Source organism: Amblyomma maculatum, chromosome 6 (assembly GCF_055883805.1).
Source record: "Amblyomma maculatum isolate TAMU_Amacu chromosome 6, ASM5588380v1, whole genome shotgun sequence".
Lineage (NCBI taxonomy): Eukaryota > Metazoa > Arthropoda > Arachnida > Ixodida > Ixodidae > Amblyomma > Amblyomma maculatum.
In genome coordinates this window covers 6010267-6030366 of record NC_139349.1, presented here as the reverse complement: position 1 = coordinate 6030366, position 20100 = coordinate 6010267, and the positions used below count along the sequence as shown (strand labels likewise).

General features: G+C 46.0%; 1 protein-coding gene across 4 annotated transcripts in view; it reads left to right on the top strand.

The window, feature by feature from the left end:
- Positions 1-20100, top strand: part of LOC146184976 (uncharacterized) — a 591446-nt gene that overhangs the window by 260114 nt on the left and 311232 nt on the right. The window lies entirely within an intron of this gene.

The window sequence follows — 20100 nt, the reverse complement described above, 5'->3', positions numbered from 1 at the left end:
GAAGCTTTCAGGGAACTGCGCGGAATGTACTACTTCTGTGGTCATCCTAAACAAATTTTCCTCCCCCTTTATAATTATCATTGTATTGCAGGTATCATTAGAATTAATTAGTACATCATCATAGATCGCATGATTCCATTAATATCGTGTCCATGCCATTGCAGTTTTTTTCTCGTCACGAGCGTATTGTATGGATAGTAATTATTGATGCAAAGCAGAGTGTCACTGATGGCATATGACATATTTTTTTTCATGAGTATACGGACATAAAGAAAGGGACTACGCTGCTAAATCGTTAGTTCAGAAGTACTTTAAACATCGTCCCTTCTTTGTTGAGCTACAAGTTGGGGGCGTCACTTTTTAGAATAACGAGCGGTAAATGTGACGCTTTTCGTGAAATAATAACCAATACTTGCGCGCAGATTTTCTACGGAAGCACCGCACATATTCATTGTCTAAAGCCGTGCAGTGTTAGCTTGAATATGTGCGCATTTTCGCGCAATGCGAACCACGGCGCAAGAGCGCGGGTCTTGTGGCAGTGACGTGATCTGAGTTCTAACACACAGCGTAAGAACTGGGAACCTTGTCCCGCCTTGCATGGCGCGCAGGAAAAAAAAAAAAAAGAAACTTTGCGATAGATGTGGAGTTGAGAAAGCGAGTGTTGCGAGAGGCCAGAAAAGCGAGTTTGCGAAAGCGGCCCTGCGCGGGGCGAGTAATCTTCCGGGCGCTGTCGGCTGACTGCGACCGAAGCGCGGATGGGTGGCAGCGCGATCCATTCGAATTAGTGCCGCCGCCTATATAACTGTGCGCAGCGGAACGCGAGAACACGGGCTTGCTCCGTGCACATTTTGCGCTCTTCCGGGGGTCAGCCGTCCTAAGATTAGGGGTCGTGTAAAGCGCGTCGGTGTAGGTCGGTGGGAGCCGCCTGCTGTCCGAGTGGGCGGAGTGCCTAAGTTTAGAAGAGCTCAGTCTATTCTAGCAGTCGCGAATTCGACGCGATAGGGCTGCAGACAAGAATCTCTCTCTCTCTCTCTCTCTGTGCTTATGTATGCGTGTGCATGAGTGGGTGTGCATGCGCGCATATACGCCTAGTCAGGCATTATTGCTAGGGGTGTACATCAAATAGAAAAGTGGTCAAAATAGTTACTACTCAAGGATAACAGAGCAGAACATGGCCTGTGTTTTCAAATGACATGCTTAATAATAGTAGATAGAAGGTGAACAGACACACACAAGCTCAGACTGCCAGGTAAATATATATATTACGCGACCGCTGAAGTACGTGTTAATAGAACTCGCGCTCAAGCAGAAAAAGGGCCATCACCTGAAGCAAAAGAACCGAGGCTCGTCAATTATTTTTATTATGATGATGTTAATGATAGTGCAGTGGTGGCCGGCGCCATTACAACGAGTGGACGCAATAGATGCATCTTGGTCTGTATAAAAAATTCAGACGCCATTTCGTGGCGCCAAGGGGAAACAGAATCTTTGCATAATGATGATCTCTTGCGCGCGAGGAGAGACGCTTCAAAGAATGCTCTCGTTCTTAAAACTCAATGAGGCTTGAAGCTGGCGTACAGTTTAAAAAGCGGAACAGACCCCTTGCAGGTCTTATAGTAAGCAGCGGCTTCCAGGGACGAAGAATGTTCTGCGAGGCAATCAATAATGTATCGCCCCGTTGGAACAACATGCGAGTCCCCGCGCGAAAATGGCACCTCCTAATCGACATTCATGCTGCAGGCAAGGAAACGCGTTTCATGCCTCTTGGGGCACACTGCTCTGTCAAGACCTGAACAGGTCACGTGAAATCTCTGGCTTGTATCGGGCAGGAAATAATAAATGTTCCCCATCCTTGTTAGCGACAGGCTTGTGATACAGGTGAGATACGGGTGACCATTGGGGGCAAACCTGTTTCGCCTATTTATAGGCACCCCGCCGGGGTGGCGCAGTGGTTACGGCGCTCGACTACTGTTCCCAAGGACGCGGGATCGAATCCCGGCCTCGGCGGCCGCTTTTCGATGGAGGCGAAAAGCAAGGCGCCCGTGTGCTGTGCGATGTCAGTGCACGTTAAAGAACCCCTGGTGGTCGAAATTTCCGGAGTCCTCCACTACGGCGTCTCTCATAGCCTGAGTTGCTTTGGGACGTTAAACCCCACAAACCAAACCAAACCGAACCTATTTATAGGCTTTATTCACCCGTAGTTCACAGGGGAGCGTTTAAAGTCGTGCCGGTTTCCGAAATCACTTTTGCTTTGGGTTGCGTAAATGCTGTTAAGAAGAGGGAATAACTTTGTGGGCAACAGGGAAATAGAACGTAGGCATGCGCGAAACACCATCATTTATTTATGTATTGTTAATTTATTTGCTCATTTATGTTTTAGTTTATAAATGTCGCAGTTTTTTGAACGCGTAGCGATTGCTGTCGTTCTCCAAAGTCTGAATTGGCGGCTTCGACCTTGCGCATAAAACGCGCTCTCTTCGCGTAGAAAATATGCGCGCGTGCCTCTGGTTCGTTTCGAGCGATCTGCTGCGTCGGCACGTGCCGTTACTCGAAAAGATCGGCGTTGCTCGCCGCTCCTGCCATTTCGTGCGTGTTCTGGTGCGAACGTCGATCTCGGCGAAGAGCACTCCCAAGCGCCGTCCTCTAATTGGTGCTCCTGATGAGAAACAGTGGCTTTTTATTTTTTCTTCTTCAAAGGCGTGGATGCGGTGCCGCTTCAAATTGTGGCGATAAAGTCGTGTTGGGAAATTTGATTTGCTTAATACATTACTAGTGTGGCCTTGCCAAGTTATCGTCAGGGGGTTCTGTTGATCTCGCGTGCCGCGGAGGGGAGGAACGGGACATGATGGTATTAGTACCAGCCTGAACGGTGTCGTGGATGGAGTTACTGAACTTTACGGTTTCCTTGATGGTGATAGAATCAGGTGATAGAAATAGAAATCAGGTGATAGAAAATCAGGTGATAGAAAAATGCTCGGAATATAACCAGCCCTTATACATAGCATTCATTGATTACGAAAAAGCATTTGACTCAGTTGAAACCTCGGCGGTGATGCAGGCATTGCGAAATCAGGGGGTAGACGAGTCGTACGTGAGAGTGCTGGAAGATATATATAGTGGCTGCACAGCAACCATAGTTCTGCACAAAGAAAGTAACAAAATTTCCATAAAGAAAGGTGTTAGGCAAGGAGACACAATCTCCCCAGTACTATTCACAGCTTGTTTAGAGGAAGTATTCAGAGACTTGGAATGGGAGCAGTTAGGGATAAGGGTAGAGGGAGAATACCTCAGTAATCTGCGATTTGCTGATGACATTGCCTTGCTAAGCAACTCGGGGGATGAACTGCAAATAATGATTGATGACCTAGACAGGAAAAGTAGTAATGTAGGCTTGAAAATCAATATGCAGAAGACTAAGGTAATGTTCAACAGCCTCGGGAAGGAACAGCAGTTTATATTAAGTAGCGAAATACTGGAAGTAGTAGGCGAATATGTCTACTTAGGACAGGTAGTAACCGCAGATCCGGACCACGAAAAGGAAATAACAAGAAGAATGCGATTGGGATGGAGCGCATTTGGCAAGCACTCGCAGATTATGACTAGCAGCTTACCGGTATCGCTCAAAAGTAAAGTATACAACAGTTGCATCTTGCCTGTACTCACCTATGGGGCTGAAACGTGGAGGCTAACCAAGAGAGTTCTACTTAAGTTGAGGACAACCCAGAGGGCTATGGAACGAAAAATGGTAGGGGTAACATTAAGTGATAGAAAGCGCGCAGAGTGGGTCAGAGAAATAACTCAAGTTACCGACATTCTAGTAGAAATTAAGAAGAAGAAATGGACATGGGCAGGACATGTAGTGCGAAGAGAGGATAACCGATGGTCGCTGAGGGTAACAAACTGGATTCCAAGGGAAGGAAAGCGTAGCAGGGGGCGGCAGAAAGTTAGGTGGGCGGATGAGATTAAGAAGTTCGCAGGGGTCACGTGGATGCAGCTAGCACAGAACCGGGTTAAGTGGAGAAATATGGGAGAGGCCTTCGCCCTGTAGTGGGTATAATCAGGCTGATGATGATGATGACGGTTTCCTTGTCTACTTGTGCGCTTAGGTTTTTTTGCCGCATTTTATGTTGAAGTGCAACACTGCGCGTACTTATGAAACTAAGATGAAGTTTTGTTTCCTTCGCGCTCTATTAGTGAACATCCATGCTATGTCCCGAATAGAATCACGTTTGTTTTTTTCTTTGAATTGACGGTTGTTAACGCATTAACGCCCTATTTTTACTCCTTGCAGTGTAACATTTTGTATCTCAGCGATACGGCGAGCTGCTCGCATACGCTCAGCAGAGAAGTCGAAGTGTATAGCATTTTCCTCTTACGGTGGATGTGCTAACGCATAGAGGTGCTGTTGGGTAATGTCGCTAAATTAGTACGTTTCTTTACATAATAGTTGTGTCGTTAGATACCACCATGCTGGGGAACGATTAAATGCAAAAAAAAAAAAAAAATCAGCTCACATTATGCGTTTTAAAATGTGCCGGGGAAAATGGTCAAACCAGGCTGTAATGCTAATGGTAACTATAAACAATTGTCTAGCTCCGTCTGTCAGCGTTGACTAAATGTCATGGTGTCACTTGACGATAATTTGCTGCGTGCAGTTCATGACATGATTCTCGTTTTTAGTTGACTTATGTGAGTAAATTTTTATCACGCTCGCTGAACCATTTCCCGTCTGAACAGCTTGGACAGTGTTTTATATATTAATCCATGGATATACAGCGTATAGGAGGGCTGTACTTGTCACAACAATGTAAAAAATGGCCCGGCCCGCTCACGCGATCACTGAGTCTTTGCAATTGATCACGCGGGATGACGATTGTGCATGAAAGCAAGTCTGGCCTCTCTTGCGTCCTCACATAGCGGGCGGGAGACTATCCTCTCCTACTTCCATGTTTACCTGCCTTCTCGGGGCACCGGAGGTTACGTTTCCGATTAGACCGACAGCTTTGATATCAAAGCGACCGCGCTGTCAGCTCCGCGGCTGCACCGGCGCTGGCCTTCTTCGCCCGGCTCGACTCTGGCCCGGCCTTGTTCCCTGCCGGCACAGCGGTGCCTTAAAAAGGGACCTTGGCTGTCAACATGGCGTCATAGCGAGTCTGCTCAGAGGCTAAGGAGAGAATAAAAAAAGTGTTGACACAGAACCCGTCCCATCGCTCCCTTCTGTCCCGCTCAAGCTCTCTCTCCGTTTCCTTTGTTCTTCCTTTCTTCCCAGCACTGGCCTTGCGCCGTGATCATATTTCGTTCATCCGGGCTCTCTTGTCACGTCTTTTGTTCTGGCATTGCGAAGGACAGTTCGCTTTTGAAATAAGCAACGATGTGGCAGCATTGCGATAGGCAATCGTCTGTCCTGCGCGGACGTGCTTCTCTCTCTCCACCCACTGTTATGGAGGTGCGTGTCGTCGCATCTTACTATTATCCCCACCTCTCTTGCTTTGCGCGGCGAATGCTATATGAATGCGGGCGTCGTCGCGCGGCCGTCCAGAGGGCCCGCTTTCCTCCCCAATGCGTGGGCGAGGCTTCCTTTTCCGGCGCCTGTCCCACGTACGTGCGTGCCTGCGTAGTTTATCTGGTCTGTGTTGACTCTCCTTGTTCGCGGCATATTACCGCCCGGCACTATGTGCCCGTCTTGCGCAAGGCTGCTCTCGTTTGCTTTAATGAAGTGGTGGCGCAATTATGATTTTCTCCTTTTAGTGGTAGTGTGAAGGTGCGTCTAGACTGCTAAATAATGTTAGAGCCCTTATGGCACCTCCTGAACAGGTCGGCTTTATTCAGTGCACAGGTGCCAAGATTTCCCTGGTTAACTAATTTCCTTTTTCTTCACCATGGAGAACTGTCTGCATGAATTGTCCATAATTTTGTCGAACTGAAACGTCCTGTTTTGATGTTTCCCCAAAAAATGTTTTAATATGTCATAATCTTGCCTTTTCTATTAATATTAGTGAGATTTCTACTGCTTCCATTATGCTGCTGCCATGCAAATTGTTTCTTGGGCATCGTCAAGCTTTTGTGTAGCTTTTAGCCCAAGGGACCATCCAGTTCTTTCTGGAAAATAAAGATGTATTGTACTGTATTGTTGAATCATATTTTAAATTACATAGTGTCGCACTTTTATTTGTGCACAGCGTCATTGTGAGCTGATCGTTAAAATAATAAACTCACTGGTAACTGCTTGAACTAGTACAATAAGTCTCATCATAGTGCCCTTTCGTGCTCATCATGCTGATAAACTCGCGAATAGCTGTCTGCGAGTAGTACCTTTAGTGCTGTCGAGGTGGCTTGGGCGACGGGGAACCCCAATGCAGTCTTTGCTAGTAAGCCTGCTTCCGACAGTCGGTAGCCCGGCGAACGCGTTGTGGAGATGCGGGAATCCGCTTGGAGGCGCACATTCGGCTAAGGCGAGTGCTCGTCCTTTGGGGACGACTGGAAAGAATCTCGACTCTCAGGCGAGATTGAGGTAGTCTCCCCGGTCCCGAGCCTGGAAAATACGTGCACCTTTTGGGGAAGAAACAAGACGCGCTGTTCGGGCTGTATGGAATGTACGCTTGAATGTTTCCGGCTTGTTCTGCTCCCTTCCTCCGCGTGGGTGTATTTTCTCGCTTATGCGCACACAGAGGCGTTGAATAATTCGAAATGATCACGCTAGCGGAACGGCGGTTGAGGCGCGATTCAGATCTTTTCGCTTTCCGAATCGCAGAAGAGTATTCCAGCAGTTTCGACTGGGCTCCGCGTATAGTTTTTGTCTACATCGGGCGAACGTTGATATACGCTGGTCAACGGAACCTCATTCCGAAAAGTGCGCTGTTGCCGTGCTCCACGACTCGGGAAAGGACAATAAACCCCCGGCGCGGCACTGACCCCAGTGTCGTGCTGTGCGCTCAAAGATCGTTGGTCTCTCGGCTTCGCTCGCGTGGTGCTCGCTATTTCCCATTGTCCAGCGCACTCATCGTTGTTTGCTGGTGTGGGGCATACGGGCAATTCTGACGGGAACGGGGAATCATCAGGAACATTGACGGCGATTGCCCGGACGGGTCCTTTTCTTCCGTCGAACCGGCTGAAAAACGGTCGGCGATGGCTACTTCTTTTATGGGGACGTGTCTAACTTAGCCTTCTTTTCTTTTTCTTCTTTTTTTTTTTACTTTTCGAATCGGAGCCTCCTCGAAAATAAAAAAAAAAAAGGACGAAGTAGCGTATTCCTTAGTGGTTGTGATGCGATGCGTGTAACTCGCGTTTAGCTACTTGTTTAGTTACTTGTTCGCGTTTCGTTACAAACTTGAAATGCCCTCGGAGTGCTTTACGGCGTTCGTTTTCGTTTTTCGTCCGTAGGGCCAATATTTGTTACACGAGATCTTTGCGACGACTGTCGAAAGCTTTGCTCAGATTTCGGGGCAAATTTTATCCCAATTGGTATTGCATTTGTTGACACATAGACACGACACAGATGCAGAAGGAACAGGTGTCTACATCTGTGTCGTTCGTGTCTATATTCGCGCTATATGCTTTTAATAAATTGCTACCGACTAGCCCAAACCAAACATCTGTGGTATTGCATAGTTGTATAAAATTTTAATGTTTCCTTTGTGCTGTGTAGATCTGGTGTGTAGTTGTGAAGAACAGTTCGTCTGACAGTACCGTACCATTATTCCACTGAGAATTTAAGGCTGGCACGCAGCTTGCCCAGCGGAATTTTGGATGCTAGCCCGTTGCCTCCAATTTTTTTCTCTACTATAACATTTGCTCCCCTTTTACGTTGTTTGCCGTTTTGGAACGGTAGCCGCTGCACTGGGGAAGCCATCGATTTGTGTATTTGCATTTTGGCCGATCAAGCTGGCAATTCCCATGTTTCGGACATGATGGTGAAACCAGGACGAAAATACCACTTCTGTTATGAGATTTGGTCGCATAAAATGCTGTACTTGTACTAAAAAATAGAGTTGGTTTTTGTGAGATGCCGAACGCTGTTTAAAAGTCTTTATTTTAAAGATATGCGGACGCGGGGAGCCGAGCGCTCTATTTTTTATTGGTCACTGCCATCTTTTGCGTCGCACTCGCGTCTGAACGCTGCTGCTGAAATATTTACCGAAGTCGCTGCCAGTTTTCCCTAAATTGTGCTTTGGTCTGCAACCCTAGGCTTTCCCTGAAAGTGGAATAAATCCCGCCAACCTTTCCGTGTGCTCTCTTTTCATGATAGATGAGCGAAAGAGAAAGAGGAATAAAAATGGGAGGGAAGGCGGATTTGAATCACGCTGGCGCCAAGATTGCTTCGAACAGCCGGATGCACGAGCCAAGCTCAACGCGTAAAACTTCTTGAATAGATCCGCGGCGAGCAGAATAAGAAGGGCTGGCCCTGGGAGAGCGCAAAGAAATGCGGTGACCGTGGAAAATGGAAATAACGCGATCTCACGCTTGGAAGGACGAGAGCTGAAAGTATTTCCAACTAAAACGTTGCACACGTTTACTTTTCTTCGGTTGCTTTCCTCTGGAACGGCCCTTGCTCGTTCTCGACGCTAATACTGTTCATATGTTGTGCTGTGGTTTCGAGGGTGGAGAGAGGAAGCGAGGAGGGGGGGTAAGAGAAGGAGGTTTTGAGCGCCGTCCCTTTTTCGAATGGGGGAGAAGGCGGTTCAAAACCTCGGACTTATGATCGCATGTTTCCTCCTCTTCCCTGTTTTCAACCCTTATCGAGGGTGAAGACAGAATGAGAATTTGCTGCGATAACGTAAGGAGGCCGAAGTATCGGCGCGCATCTTGTCGATAGACTGCAACCAAAAAGAAAAAAAAAATATGAAAAGACAGGAACTGCGGCCTTTCAACATATAGGCGGCAGTGTTTCCGATTTCTGTCCACTTCCTTGCCTCATTCTCCCGTCTCCCACTCCTCTCCGCCTCTTCACCTCCATATACGATAACACATAGCGATACCTCGTAATTCCGTGCAACGGCCTACACTCTTTTCTTTCTTGTTCGGGTGTTTTGATGGGGCTTTACGAACGATTTCTGCGGTCGTTACCACGTGGCAAACTTTTCGCGAGATTTGAAATTAGCCATTTGTGAAACGACGCTCTTAACTGCAACCACTGCGAACAAAGGTCCGGTGGCTGCGTGTGCGGCAACGCTGCATCACTGCGACCATCTTCGCAAACATGCCATACGGATGAGAGATGGAAAGAAAAAACAAAACGGTTTGGAAGCTGTCGTGTGTCCCCATTCTTGACATGTCCAGCCAGTGGCGGCCCCATACGCGTCCGTTGGTCCTTACCGTGGCATCAGTGCATGGAATAAGTTTTGTGTTCGGCACATGGCGGGTGCGACGACGACATGTGGGTTTTAAGCGTGCTACCTTTGTTTGGAAATAGATGGTGTGTCATCTGAAGCCTCTGCCGTCCGAACGTTTCGATATGCTTCACTAAAATACGGCAGGTTTACGAACCCGAGCTTTTCATTCTAAAGGCCTTATTTTCTCTAGATTGTTTTCATTGCAATTGAATAACCAAAGTTAACGGGATCCTCTTCGGTCTTGGCGATAATTTAGAGTGAGCTTTATTTTCTATTTGCTTTTCGTATGCTTAAATTTACAAAATGAAACAGGCATTGCTACAACGACCGCGCGGGTGATGCTGGCAAGAGAGCAAACTGACGTATAGGGTTGAAATGTTACCCTGTGATGTGTTAATTCAAACATCAACATGCAATTCAAGCCTCTCTACTACTGCTGTGTTTTCCAGTCTCTGGAGTATCGACAAAGACCGTGACCGCTTTAATTTAGTCAGCTTCAGAGCTTTGGCCGGATTGCTCTGGCTGTTGTCGGTAGAGTCGCATTACCTTTTCGCACATTTTTGGCTGCTTGTTGTTTTGCAGAAATGCTATTTCTTCTGGCGTATGTATCACCTGCAGGATTTTCTTTCTATTGTGTGTATCCCTTCTGTGTTTGTTTTTTTTTACGCGCACAATGATTGGTTTCTTCGCATCCAAATACTGCTGAGAGTGGTTTACCTAGGAATGCAGAAAGAATTTTTATAGTGGCTGGCATGTGGTTTGCTGTCTCTTTAATTTTACCTGGTATTGATAGCGATGCGTTTGGTATCCACGGTACATTTCTTTTCGAGTATGTCGATTTCTACTTCACGGGAATATTCTTGCGCACAATCAATGGGTATACGCTCGCCGAGTAGTGTACAACCGTTCAGTAAATGAAAAAGAAAGAAAGAAACGTTATTTCTTCTTTGCGTATGTGTGTGTATTCCTGTGTGTGTAGTGTAGTCCTATTCAAACGTTGTGATATTGTTTGGAAGGATAACGTTTTTTTCTGGGGTCGGTATTTCTGGATTTTTTGCGTGCACTGTCGACGTCCTCCGGTACTGCCCGTTTTAACCTTTTTTTTTTTTTTTTTTTAAACCGCTAACCTCGTGAGGAGACGATTCCCGGCGACACGCCGCGTGATGCTGTTTCGCGGTGGGCTGAGGGTCGCCAAAGAATTGCCGCTCGTCGCATATTGCTCAGGTTCTGGGTTTTTAAAAAATTTCGCGTGCCACCCGAAATCAGCTCGCGAGGCAGCCATTTGCAGAAGGCTTTGGGGTACGCAGCTCATATGTTTGGTTCTTTTCTCTTTTTTGCAAGTGAAGTTTGTTTTCCTAGTCCGATTTGAGCTAAGAACCTGCAGACGCTCGCTTCATCTGATCCGTGCATATATATATATATATATATATATGACCACATTGGGAAAGTTCATTAAAAGCTTGGTAGCGTAATAAAGGAAAGGAAAGGATAGTGAGCTGTATATTGGTAATTTTCAAAAGGAGCGTGAGAAAGTCGTTCTTGCAATGGAAGTTTTCATTGCAGTGTAGTAGCGCACACTGTGCTATGTCCTTTAGAAACGCGATGTGTTACAAAAAATTTCACCAGTGCTTTATTGTACTGTAGAAGAACGGCTGATTGGGCGAGTTGGTGAACCATGATGGACAGTAATGTATTTATTGTACTTCATTCTGTTTAGTTTTAGAAACGGGATACTAGCGTGATTATACTCCTCTTGACCGAACAATGAGGCTGCGGTAACGGAGCAACACTGAAAACGCGCCACTTTGTCGCCGAGTCCTGTCTCTTCGTGCGGCGTGTAACGACACGCGATGGTGTCGTCGTCGCACGATGCATCCCCAAGGTATGCCGTCTCGTGCGGTTACGCCTTTATTCCTGTTGTCGCAGTAGATAAACACTTTAAATTTTTCCTATTTGGCGTGAAGTAATTGCAGGAATTTTTCCTTTGTAGGCGGCGTTTTTGCGGCGGGCAAAAGCAATGTTCCTGAACCGTCGCCTTAGGCTGGTTATTGCAGTTCCGGTGTTCTTTTTAGGTAGCTTGGAACTGTATCCGATTTTAGCTTCAGTTTCTTTTTTGCATTTCGTAATCCCTTTACAAGTAAACTTTGCGTTCCACCCCCCCTACCCCCCTTCCCGCACCCTCCTCGTCATATTTTCTTTTGTAAGTGATAAGGAAAACTAGTAAGGGGTTTCATTATTATAAAATAAAAAATATAATAAAGGAAGGAAAAGATTTTTGCCTGTCTCGGTATCTGCTATCGAAATGAGCTGATGCACCTGAACTGGGGCGGCAGAAATAAAGGAACAGCAAGGAGATAGGTAGGAGAAATCAAAGAGGTGAGCGACAGGAAGAAAGGACAGTTTAGGTTAAAAGGTAAAGGAGTATACTACAATATTGTAAATAGAAAAATCGGCGATGCTATTTATTGCGCGTTCTGCGAAGCGTGCTTTGCCTGTAAGGCTCACGTGCTCGGTGGATAAGTCCCATCGCTTGGTTCAGTGCCAAGACTCGCAAAGCGTTTAGAAAGTAGATGCATTCCATGGCGTTTCCGTGAGGGGGCACATGTTTGTAGGAAACAAACGATAGTTCACGAGGCGGGAAAAGGAAAATGGAAATTGGACTTTGGACGATCGCTGTAGCAATAGTTTGAGAAATTGACGATGAGTCGAAGAAACCTTGGCGGTGTATATAGTTCCTCAGAATAACATGGCATCGCAAGGTTGACGTCAACCCAAGCTTAAGCTGCACGCGGACAAAGAGGAAGAGCGTGATTATTTATTAAAGGCATTCTCCCGAGATACCGAACAATAAGCGCTCTCTGGGGTCAATAGTTCGAGGAAGGACGTCCACAACAGATCTCTTGGATATTGTGCCCGCACAGCATTAGTTTGTTCAACTCTATATTCGGCACGTGTGGCGTTATAAGCTGACGTTTTTGTTCTGCCTTTAGCTTCGTGCTCCAAAGCTATTGTGAAATGATTTGTTGATTTGCTTGTTTCATTAGTTAACCGTTGCATGAATTACGAGGAAGGAAATGCCTCTGATTACATCTTTAAATTGGCTGGGCTTCTGAGAGGTTTGTCATATTTTTTTATCTCTCTCTCTCTCTCTCTCCCTCTGTGTGTGTGTGTGTGTGTGTGTGTGTGTGTGTGCGCGTGCGTGCGTGCGTGCGTGCGTGCGTGCGTGCGTGCGTGCGTGCGTGCGTGCGTGCGTGCGTGCGTGCGTGCGTGCGTGCGTGCGTGCGCGCGCGCGCGCGCGCGCGCGCGCGCGCTGCTACGCGTTCAGTTGAAGCAGATGTCACTCCACTCTTGATGATAAATCGCTTCATTTAAGAATGTAATACACCTTGCAAGATTGCCTTTAGTGTTTGCGTTATAATGCTTCTAGCTTTCAGAGTCTTTAATTTCTTTCTTTTTTTTTTTTTGCGGTGTTCGAGTATCACAAGTTGTGTCATTTTTAACTGCTTACTGCTCTTTAATTGATTGGAACTTTTTTTCCACTCCGTATGAATTACTTTGTAGGCATCTACTGAACGTAGCCACACGGCTACCGATCCAATGCGGCTGCATGTCTATCATTGTTTGTTCATTATATTGCGCACGAGGTTCCATACTCCACAACACCTGGGCATCCGTTCCTGGGACATGGATGTATCAAACATGGCACTGCTATCATCGCTTCAAACGGGCCACGCGTATTTTTACGTCGTTTCTTCTGCTGCAACAGAAGAGGAAGGGGCAAGCCTGACGCCAGTTAACTTCGATAGCAGTTGGATTTATCCTTAATGATTGCGTTGCTGGTTTTACTCTAATGAATGTTAATGCTAACTGGGTAGACGCAGGGGTGATGAGGTGGATTTGAATATGGATGGCAGGCAGTACTTCTGGGACCAGCTTGCTTTCCGAAACACTGTGTTTTGGATTCAATTTCGTAGCTGCTTCCGCTTTCCTTTGCTCCGTTGGCTTCTTGTGGGCGGACTGGGCCTTTCGGACGGTCGATGTAAGTCCGCATGTGGTGGGTGCAGCTTGTGGAAGGTAGGGTTGAAACAGTACAATCTTGCCAAAGTGAATTTGACATTAACGAAGCATTTTTGTGTATCCGGCGCTTCCACGCTCAGTGAGAACTAAGTAGACGAAACACCTTCTTGTGTCTGTGCGTGCACGTGCTGGCGAAGCTCGCGCAAAGTGGATGAAATTTTAACTGCTCTAGTATCCGGCCAGCTTGTGAAAAAAATAAAAATAAAAATAGAACGCCGCTAATCTTCTGCACCTTTCTACTTTAGGCCCCTTCTTGAAGTATAAAAGAACAGGATGGTTTCGGAAGGAAAAGAAAGTGTACTCACGAATGGAGCATATTTAATCCCTCCCTCATGGACACGTTATCTTCTCTAGTGCCTCGGCGGCGGGGGGGGGGGGGGGGGGGGGGGGGGGGCCATTACGCATCTTTTCTTTTTCATCTGCCCTTTTAATTTCTATTTCCCTTATTCTTGTCCGGCCAATTTGCCGTGCGACCATTTGGTTTGATCAATTACACGCACCACTCAACCTTCCTGTTCGCTTAAGGAGCACTACCTCTGTTTGTCTGGTTAAAGGCACTTAACCATGAGCCAATGGTTGGTTTCAAAGTGGAAAGTGCAGGGTTAAAGACCCACCCTGCGCGTCGTATCTAGCGGGATAGGTCACGGAGTGGATGTCCAAGTCAGGATCGTGGAAAGCACCAGAGAGACAAGCCAGCTTACTCAGTGCCCTGTCGTCGTTTCCGCGGACATGCCTGCGCCTCGTTATTTTTGTTCCCGACACGGCGTGCTTATGAGCCTCGTTAATGGCCTCGGCCTTTCTTTCCGTCCCTAATCTCTTCTCCCTCTTAGCCCGAGGTCTCCCGGTGCGTGATGTTGGCAAGGAAATGGCTCTCCTTCGCGTTGGAGAACGGAGAGGCCGTCGACTTTGGTGGTCAGCTGTTTGCTTTCTGTAATAAACCACTGTCCATCGTCTCCCGCTAGACAAGGGTGTAAAAGGAAAAGAATAGGAGGACGGAGAGAAAGTCCCCTGCTTTGCTGGTCAAGATTAATGGCCTTGGTCGTTGTTGGACACGCCCGCGCCTTCTTATCTGGGGTTCGTATAATTCGGCACTCAAGAGGCTTGCGCTTAATCGGCCTTTACTCATCCATTTCATTAAAGGTATTTCGCGGAATGCGTGTTGTTTCCAGTTGCTCTTTTCACATTACATGTGTGGCGCGGTTTCTCTGGCGGGAAAGGATATGTGCAGAGCCCGTTCCCTATACTTAGTGTGAGTAGTCATTGAGGACATTTGTTAATATATTTAAAGCTGTCACACAGTTTTTCGATCAAGTGGACGAAAACAGGAGTGTCTAAACAAATGCTTAAGGAGCCCGGTGTAGCGGGATTAGATGCAACATAAGTTCTCCCCCTTATGAAACAACATCAGAAATCACCTGGCACAAAACAACACACCCATGGATTAGGCGTCTGAAAGTTAAAAGCTGTCTTATGTAAGTTCTGTCATCACCGGATTGACGCTTAAAGAAAAGGGAAACTACACTCTGTGCTGAAGTAGGATGGAATTTTTTTCCGTCGTTAACCATAACTCTTCTCGCAAACCAGCTGTCGTGTTTCTGTCTCGTAGTTTCGAATGCTACCTTGGTCGGCACACTCTCCCAACGGAGTTTTCAGTTTGTAAGCCTTCTTTCGTTGCTGACATGCAGCTCAAGAGAATCATGTTTACTTGAAAAATAAATATGGACCGCCGTTTCATATTCGTGGGGCTTAGGCGAGACCCTCTTGTGTTCATCTTTTAGAGGAACCGCCTACCAATTTTTTTTTTTAAATTGTCGGTGTTATATTTTAGGGCCGAAGCAATAGCTGCCGACGGGGCAAGAAAGCCTTATCTCCGCTGAATTTCACGTGACTTCTTTATTAAGGCTTTTGGTGCGATGAGAAGGTTCGTTGAAGAATGGGTGCTGCGCTCTTACGATGCTAAAATTGGACGTTCTATGGGCTTGGAGACATCTTTATTGTTGGCAGGGGCGCTCTAAAGTGAGCTTTTTCTTGCGTTCGCCGGTCCTCGATCCTTAGACTTAGCCTTAATACTTCCGTTTAGGCTCCTGGATCCTGTATGTCTTTGAGAATGTGCCATCCGTGTTTCTCTTTTCTTTTCTCTTATTTCTTCGTTTTGCACCTTCTGTTTTCAGTTTTTCTTATAAAGGTGCTCACTGAGATGAGATTTAGATCCAGTGCTCAGTGGCTACCTTCCTTAATACCTACGCTTCACTTGACGCTTGCCCTTATGGTAAAGGATGCATTTTGCTTAATCTTATTCAGTCTCACGGAGTGGTTTGGTTAGACTGATGAACAGTAATCCTTCTTTTTTGCTCCCTCATTTTAAAATTAATCGATATACCAGCGAAGATTACTCCCTCCTCTGTCCTGCTTGACTTGAACAATTAACAAGACGCAATAAAGAGAACGTTATAACCGGCGTAGTGCTTTTCTTTGCGGCTGTTTTCTTTAGAGGCAAAAATGTTTACGTATGTTTTGGCATATTTTGTGGGGGCATTAATCCGCCCGCATCTTACTTCTTTTGATGAAGGAGGAGAGGACATGGTTGCGCTGGAAGTAACGAATAGCTGCAAAAACTGGAAACAACGCGCATGATTTGCTCCTTCTTTTCTGTTGGGCATATAGTGATTATATTTCTGTGGAAAGGAACTTGCGTCATTGTTTGTTTCAACTAATGGAACAGTCGATACGTTAATTTTAGAACACCTGTGATTATAGACCTAAACCACTATGCTAATAATATTAATAATGAAATATTTGATCAATGCAATGCCTAATTAATAATAATCAATTATATTAACAAATAAATGATCATTAATTAGCAATTAGTCATTGATTGATATATGGCCATATAAGGCACGCATTCGAGCATACTGTGGTGGTGCTCTCTGATTGGTCGATACCTCTATGACGTCATCCCGCCTCGGCCAATCAGAGCCGCCGCAAAAGCGGTACGCATTTTTTCTACGACAGCATGAGCCATTAAAGGTTTTCGCCTTGCATACGTCGTCACGCGACCTCAGAGCTTATTGCACATCGCTGTAGGTGACGACACACAATACCCTAGTCACGTGAGGGTCTCCCGGCTGAAGAGGCTAGAGCAGATCAAAATGCCAGTCCATGTAATCGCCGTCGGGATGTGGATGTGGAAGATACGGGCTGCGGTGATTTAAATTTGTACTAGGAGAGTTTGATGTGGAGTGTGAATTAAATGTGCAAAATGTTGTTACAAAAAGTCTAACTAGGCTTTCGGCTGGCCACTCTTGGAAAGTTCTGAGCATCCCCAGTATTATTATTTTTTTTTTACATTGAAGTTCCCTGATTTATTATCGCCATCTTCGATAAGCGTAAATATTTATTATACAGAAAGCTAAATGTCCGGAATTCCGATGGCCGCAGCTAAGCAAAGCACTTCTATTCGCGCATTGCCGAAGAACATTCCGTTTTATTATTATTTTTACATTTTGGCCCACTTCGCCTTTATTATTATTTCGCATCACGTCCGATGGTCCACTTTGGACGGCAATGTACACACGGCCTGGGTTTCGCGTTGTTTTCTCCCATATTCTTCCTTTTTGCCTGCCCGAGATATCGGCTTCCTATTTGGGCCTACCGTTGAAAATCGGGGTCAATTGACTTGTCATTTTCTTTCTCTATTATTTTTAATATTCTTCGCCGTGTAGTCCTCTTTTCGGTATATTTTTGGCAGTTGAGCGCTTTCTTTTTTGATTTCAGTGACCCAACCGTCGTTTGCTGCATTTTCAGCGACATACTTGCGTGGTGACTTAGGTTACTTTCGCGATCGGCTGTTGGCCGCGAGGCCGCTAAAGACCAAAGGAGGACAGTGATATCAGGGGCATAAAATTACGTGTTGTCAGTGCAAATTGAAGGACACTAATGGATCGAAGTAAATCCGGAGACCTCTAACACGGCGTTCAGCGTATATAGTGTATGTAATCAGCGTTTACAGCACTCATTCAAGTCAATGCTAACGAGTAGCTATTTATTCTCTTTCCTGAAACCTACCCCACATTAGGGCATCCCACACAACTGCATTGGATTAATGCCATGTAGTGTACCTGTAGTGTAAAAATGCATAACCTGAGTTGCTTTGGGACGTTAAACCCCATAAATAAAATCAAACCTACTTGTGAATACATAACATTATGCCTTTTATATTGGTATGTCTTCGCTATTTTGTTCATGTCACCTTGCACGCGCGGTTTCCACTGAAGCTCTCTTCGTAGGGTTTTTGGCTGAAGAGCATACCATCCTTTAATTTCAAAAGGACCTTACCAGACGTTCAATGCCAAAGCTTTTAATCACGCCGTGCTATTGTGCAGACGTTGGAGCACGTTCTGGCTGGTAAGAGATGAGCATAAAGTTTCTGCACGGCGTGGGCATTAGCTAAGCAGTCACGAATAAAAGCTAATTAAGGTTCCGTGGCGCGTGTATGGCCGCCCGGATGGCGCAACGGCGCAGGCAGATCAATGTGCGTGCAGGTTACACAAGATGTGATTAGTATTGCTTTTGCATACGAGGGCTTGTTATATAAAACGCATCCGCTATTGGCTTTCGCTGATGGCGGTAGCATTTTCGTTACGACAAAACGGTTGACTCTGCTTGCTGCAAGCGCCTGGGCGAATAGCGCACTTTTGGATCTTTCTCCATATCACGTTTCCTTCCGGTTCCTGGTACGCGCCGCGTATCTTGCTGAGCAGTGCAGCTGCGATGTTTCTTAGATGTGTTTAAGTTTCGTAGCTTCTGTCGGGCTGGCGTAGGCGCAGCTGATTGACACACTGGCAATTTCGTGCCTATCATAGCACGTTGCATCTGTGGCGCTTTTTCGTTGCTTGACTTCGTTGTCGCTCGGTGTCCAACTATGTGCGGTTGGCCGCTTGGCATTTTCGCTGGCGAACTGGCTGAGCGTGTGCCTTCAGTGTAGCATTAGGAAGAGTGACGCCGGGCTCACTCTCCCGTTCGCGGCTGCGAGAGCAGTAGGAATTTGTGCGACTTGGTCTGGGGCAGGAAATTTCTTTAGAGCCCTCTTGGTCCCCATTTAAGACGCCAGCGCCAATTCATTTCATAGCGGGCGAAATACAGCCTGTTGAAGCTTTGAAAAAAAAAACAACAACAACAACTTAGTCTTCGAGCGCGATTCGAACACACACCGGCGAAAAAGGAGTACTTCTCGATGCCAGTGGTACTCGGCCGTCACCGCATCTTATCGCACTGCTTGCACAAAGAGGTAGTAATTACTTGATAAACATCACTTTCCTTGAATAACCAAGTGCGCTGAAGTAATATTGGAAATATTGGTAATATTGCCGGAGTTTCCTACCTCTGACTCGGTCGTCTATTTAAGCTCAATTTAAGAGCGACTTTATTAGGAGCACGGCAGTCGTAATACTTCGGGGTTAACCGGAAGCTTTAATTTGCGCGTTAAAGAAAAAAAGAAGTAGTGGAAGTCTGCGAATGATCGCGACGGCTGTGGTAAACAAGTGAATTGTTTTACACGCTTTCAAAACATGCACCGGGTCAGCGGCTGCTGACGGTTATACACTGTAGCTAGGGAGGAGGTCTTGATTTGGTGGGGAGCATTTTAACCAGTGCTTTTTTTTCTCTTTTTTTTTTTTTTTTTTTCGTGACAGCATGCGTTGGTAAACAAGCACCTGCGGTCGCATTCTCTACACGTAAAACATGACGCTGAGGAAAGTTTTATTGGTATTATTGTGGTCAGAGCAATGGCCTTACGTTGTTGTTTAAATAACCCGCAGGATTTGGACGCGCCGCATATCTTGCTGAGCAGTGCAGCTGCGATGTTTGTTAGATGTCTTTAAGATTGTTTATACTTCACTTAGCATTGAACGCTTAGTAATTGTGCTATCTCTTGGCTCAAATAGTCTGTATTGTGGTCGAGTTCAGCACCTTTTGAGACGGAGTCATAGTAAGAAGCTTTTGACGTATTGCCTTGAAAATTCTATTGATTTCGGAGGAAAGCAGCCCAAGTGTTATGATATCCCATTTCGGTCGCGGTGCTTTATTTTATGTATTGATATTTTGTCTTTTCTCTTCGCAGGTACGTGTCCCCCGAGGGCCTTGTTTTCGCATCGGCTCTTTAAGGTGAGAAATACTGTGTTGTGTTAGATTTGAAGTCTGTGTGTAAAGCTACGAGAGGTGTGCCATGTATAGTTAGGGATTCCCCTCGACCACTCGGGGTCCTTTCGACATTGCATAACACTGTCGGTTTTGCATTAGTCTCGCATCGAAAGTTGTCGCGCCTTGCATCTGATCGGGCTGCCTACGTTTTAGTAGCCAGACTCGAAAGCCACTGTGGCGAGTTATCACTCGTTTTAGGATCACCGAGAACAGCGGCGCAATGTCGACACAAATAGAGAACACAACACAAGCGCTCACTATCAACTATTAATACAAACACAATGAATCAAACTTCACCTCCACACAAAAACACATGACCTGCATCAATCTCGCATAGCCCTTCTATCACCCGCATATATGTCTCAACAGCAATAAACTTTTTTCTTTCCAAAAATAACAGTTAGCAAACATCTTATACAAAATAGTGCCCAACCAACGAAACCAAGTAAAAACGTCTACCCCACTCAGCAAAACCAGTCACACACTGAGGTCAAAT